The sequence below is a fragment of the Urocitellus parryii genome, chromosome 1 (assembly GCF_045843805.1).
Source record: "Urocitellus parryii isolate mUroPar1 chromosome 1, mUroPar1.hap1, whole genome shotgun sequence".
Taxonomy (NCBI): Eukaryota; Metazoa; Chordata; class Mammalia; order Rodentia; family Sciuridae; genus Urocitellus; species Urocitellus parryii.
Genome location: NC_135531.1, coordinates 136,754,929 through 136,760,226, shown reverse-complemented (window position 1 = coordinate 136,760,226; position 5,298 = coordinate 136,754,929).

Genomic DNA, 5,298 nt, shown 5'->3' with positions numbered 1-5,298 from the left:
GCGCAGCGGAGCCGAGTCGCTGGGACCGCCGGGGGTCTCCGCGGCGAGGCGGGAGGTGCCAACTGCGGGGGCTGCTGGGACTTGTAGTCCGCGATTTGGGGGGCCCCGGACGTCTGTCTGGGGGGCTGGGGCGGGTGCCCAGCAGCCTGCCGCGTGTCCCTGGGAGCCTGGGGTCGAGCCGCGGTGGGAAGTGTTTTGGGCCCCCGCGCTAGGAAGCCCGGAGTGTGGGGAGTAGAGAGAAGTGCTGTGCGCTTCCTGGGGGCTCCCCGTTCCAAGCTGCCTAGGCACGCTGGACCTGCAAATGTACTGGAACCATCCACCAGAGTGCAGACGGGCTGCAAGCGGCCGCCTGGGTCCTGGAGGGGCCGCTTCAGCCTCGTCTCCCAGTGTCTTGGATCCCACCTGATGCTCCCGCCAGAGCTGGGGCGGGAATCCGGGCAGGACCGGCGCAGCCGGCCAGGCGGCCTTCCCAGGCAAGGGACCAGCCTCTGGCTTCTTGCGCAATGTATGCGCGGGATGCGCAGTTCGGACCAAAAATCGTGCAATAGAAAACAGAGATCAACGGTTAAAGCATCATGTTGCTAGTGACCATCACCTACTGTCCCAAGAGTTTGGAATAGCATATTAATGGCATTCTGGATCTTTGCAGAAGACCACCGCTCCCAATGTATGAACATTTTCTCTGCTAAGCTCCCCACTCAAAACGTGCACAAAACTCAGAAAACTAGCACCTATGCCCAAGCCGGAGGCCTCAAGGGGCTCTGTGTTCTTCTCACTATCCGTACTAAATACAACTCCAAAACCCCTGAAACTCTCCTTTTCTTTCCGTTCTTTCTTCATTACTCTGGTTTCTCTTTGGTAACATGGCAAGGTTTGTTTCTTGATCCTCCATTGGCCTCATCCCAGGTGTGTCCACCCTCTAATCCTTTAAGAAACAACCTTCCATCCCAATCTGGACTTGGCACACCCCTCTTTAAGAGGAGTTGCCTCCTTGCAGTAGACCTTCTCACCCTGAGGTGACTTCCCCTTCCTTTCTCTCCCTAGAAAACAGTAGCTTTTCACCCAGGTGAACTGACATCCCATCCTGCTGGACTTTCCTGACATATATTCACTTGGTTCCTCTCTCTATCTTGCTGTGTGGCTGTTTCTTGGACATTTTTGTGTATAAGTAGTGGTTAGGTGAGGTGAATCTGTGGCAAACCTTCCTAGTTGGAATCCTGCCTTCACCCCTTGCTAGTTTTTTAATCTTACTTAGGCAAGTTACTTAACTTTGCTTCCCTTGCCTTGCCCTAAAAGTAAAGATACTATCCATAATATCTATATCACAGGATTAAATAAGGTAAAATAAGTAAAGGGCTGTAAACTGTAGTTGAAATATAGTGTTTAATAATATATCTCTATAAGCTCAGAAGTGGAAGGGAGGGAGGGAGAGAGAGAAGGAAGGAAGGAAGGAAGGAAGGAAGGAAGGAAGGAAGGAAGGAAGGAAGATGAATGAATGAATGAGTGGCCGATCAATATTGATTTGATCATCCTAGACCTTTTTTGCTGTTTCCTCTTAAGTGCCAAGAAGGCACTCCCGGCTACCATTTTCTGCATCACAACTCTTGGGATCTGCCCTAAATTGTTTTTAAAATGGTCATTATCCCTACTTGGGCATATCTCAAAATACCTACTCCTTGAAGTTACAGCCAGTGGCTATGAGAAGGAAAAACCCAGACTCCAGCTGATTTCCTTCTTGGTATATGTTCAATTTACTGGGAGAATTTACTCCTATTTTCCAAACCCCAGATTTCTTTCTCTTTGTATGCTGCTGCTGGTCAGAACTTATGAAGGAGTGAGAATTATCTATAGGGACTCAAAGGTGAGTATAACGATCATGTCTCACATTGCAAAGTGTTATTTCTTATAATAGCATTTCCAAGTGTTTCTTGTACTCCAAGGGGAAGTTTAACAGGAAAGATTGATTCCATTGTCAAATAACCATGGGGAATATTGAGTTCCATACAAGAATAAAGTTTCTGTGGAAAACTTCCCTAACTCAAGTTCATAAAAGACTTTCCCTCCTTTTTTTCCTTTCTCCTTTCCTCCTCCTCCTCCCTCTCCTCCTCCTCTTCCACCTCCTCCTCTCCCTCCTCCTCCTCCTCCTCCCCCCCTCCTCCTCCTCCTCCTCCTCCTCATTCTTCTTTTCCCCCACTTTTCTCTCTTTTTCCTTTGATGCTGGGTATCAAACCCAGGACTTCACACATGCTAGGCAAGTGCTGTACCATCAAGTTACATCCCCAGCCCTTTTGCTTGACTTTGAATGGCTTGACCATTATGGTCTAGCATAGTGTTACTGAACCTGCATTCCAGGCAGCAAAAGGAAATGAAAGTAATACAGAGAAAATGAGCAAACATTCTCAAATCTTTCCAGAAGCTGCCACATGGTGCTTCTGTTTACATCCCATTCATGAGAACTAAGAAATAGGGTTCTTTGCTGCTCATTGCATGCACAGCTAGAACTTCCTTAAATATTAGAAAAGGAGAGGAGATATTGGAAGACAGAAGCAATATCTGCCATATCTGGTTCTGGATGGTGAGATGTCTGAAAAATTTTTCCTGACACTTTAAAATTTTTATTTGTTAATTTTTGGAGAATTAAAACAAAAAAATGACAAGCAAGAAAATAATTAATTCAGAATTAATCAGAGATAATTTCTTATCCTATGCTTTCCTTTTTAATAAAAATTACATGATTTTATAAAAATGATATATGGACACTTTAAATAATTTTAACAATACAGAAAAGTTTGAATTGTTCCAATGCCATCATACAGAAATGCCCATCATGAACAATACATTTCAGAAAGCTTTCTGAGAATATTTACATGCCAGAGGAAAGATAATAGATATTTTAAAGAAATGTGGGCCATAATACAGATGCTATTTAAATAAATGTATTAAATTTAATTTTACTTGAAGTTGAAGTGAAACTGAAGGAGGAGTTGAACTTCAAAGAATGTTTCTTGACCACAATAAATATTACTTCCTAAGAGAGTGGGGCTATAGCTCAGCGGTGGAGCACTTGCCTCACACATGTGAGGCACTGGCTTTGATCCTCAGCACCACATAGAAATAAATGAAGATATTGTATCCATCTACAACTAAAAAATAAATTAAAAAAAGAAATACTACTTCCAAAAATACCTCTGAGGTTAAACAAAAATTGTGAAAAACAATGTTACACATTGTTTTTATGTTAGACATTTAAATCATGTGTATGTGTGTATGTGTGTGTGTTCATTGCTCTGGAAAATTAGTCTTTGTGATTCTTCCCATCTATCCTGCTCCTGCCTCCTGGCTTTGTTATTTGTTATTATTACAATATCCAGGCTTACAACAATCATATTTTGCTCTGTTAAACACTATTTTATAGTTACTTAGCAGACATTTATTGCTGGTCTTTTTACAAAACCTTTTTTAGTTGCAAGTTCTTTATTTCAATTAATCTCTTTTTAAAAAAATATTTATTTTTTAGTCGTAGTTGAACACAACACCTTTATTTCACTTATTTATTTTTTTAATGTGGTGCTGAGGATCAAACCCAGGGTCTCACACGTTCGAGGTAAGCACTCTACTGCTGAGCCACAACCCCAGCCCCTCAATTAATCTCTTAATGGCCTGAATTTCATTGTTTAGCTATTTTTTCCAAGAAGAATTAAGTATGTTTAAGAATGTCTACCTATTGCCTCTTTGCAGGAAGCATATCTTAGCTGGGTATAATATTTTTGATGGGCAGACCTTTCCCATTTTGCAAGAATATTATAAAAGATGGTAGATTTTGCTCCTTTCTCTTCTAGGAAGAAGTCAAACCAACCTTCTCAACACATACACATACACACACACACACACACACACACACACACACATTTATTTTGGCAGGTGTAGGAGGAAGGAACTTTTTTCTTCTTTTGTCCTCTCTTTCCCTTTTATTGATCATTATATTTTGTTCCCATTTGTTTGAATCATTTTCTTGTCATTTGTTTTGGTGTGGCTCTGTTCAGAGTTTTTTTATACTGCTGAAACAGAGTGATAAGAGAAAGGGGCTTAGTGACCATCACCCCACTGTTTGAGACCAGTTTGGTTTTCCCTCTGAGCTAAGTGCAAGGCTGGGTCTTTGTATTCTGTACACTTTTAAGTATTCTGAAGGGAAGGAAGAGTTTGGTCAAAGCAGAGTACAGACTTTGTTGGAATACCTAGGCATGCTCCTGTCCTGAAGTTCTGTTTAAAGTCCTGTACAAGGCTCATGCTACCTGATTGGGGATAGAGAGGAGGACACTATAATTCTCCCCCAAAAGGGGGATAACCCAGGCCTTAGATCACTGTTCCTATCTGGAGTGTTGTTCTGGAGCCTGTATTTCTATTAGCCAAGACAGCTGGGTAGACCAAGCTCTTGTCTATCCAGTCTCCCGAGCTCTTCCAGAAAAGGAAGAATAAGAGCATGATTCATCCCTGCTTCTTTTTTAGGTTCAGGAGCAGTAGATAGAACACAGGAGTTTGTCAATTTCTGGGCATTGAGGACAGGGTAGGGAGCACAGAGAGATGTTCTCTGCAACATCTGGTCACTCGGGGATCCTCCATATCTTTGTTTGGATGCTATTTTTGAGGCGCACTATATTGGTCAGTAATAGTAAATCTCCCCCTTGGTTTTATATGCTTTTATTTCATTAGGAATTAAGAACAAGAACTATGGGGAGGCCCTAATCCACTACCTATTCTGGAAGTGCCTACACTTTTTTAAAGCAACATTTGCTGTCTCCGACTTCCAGGTATGACTTGTGTCAACAGTTGCAAAAATAATACAAAGCAAGGGGAGACCTGAAGAAGCTGCTAGGTCCTAGGCACTGAGTTCACAAGTCCACACGGCCTCCCAGATGGGCAAACTTTCCCATTTTGCAAAATATGGTTTTTAGAACCCATATTTAGGGATTACAGTCAGATGGCAGTACTGCCAGGTTGAGGCCTAGACCAGAAGTCCTGGCCTGATGGAAAGCTGGCCCAAGGTAAAAGACCATGTTCTGACACCTTTTGCCAGGAAAATCGCCAGAATTTGCACCAAGATTTGGTGTGGGAGCTGTGTAGCACCAGGTGTGTGTGTGTGGGGGGGGGGGGTAGCCAGTAGCAAACAGCCCTTCCCTAGCCACATGGCTTTCTATTTGTCCTCTGCCTCAGAGTGCCAGGGTGTACCCTGATGTAACTGGGAGAGACTGCATGCCTTCCTGCTTTCCACCAGAGAATTTGGCATGGAGACCCTGAAGA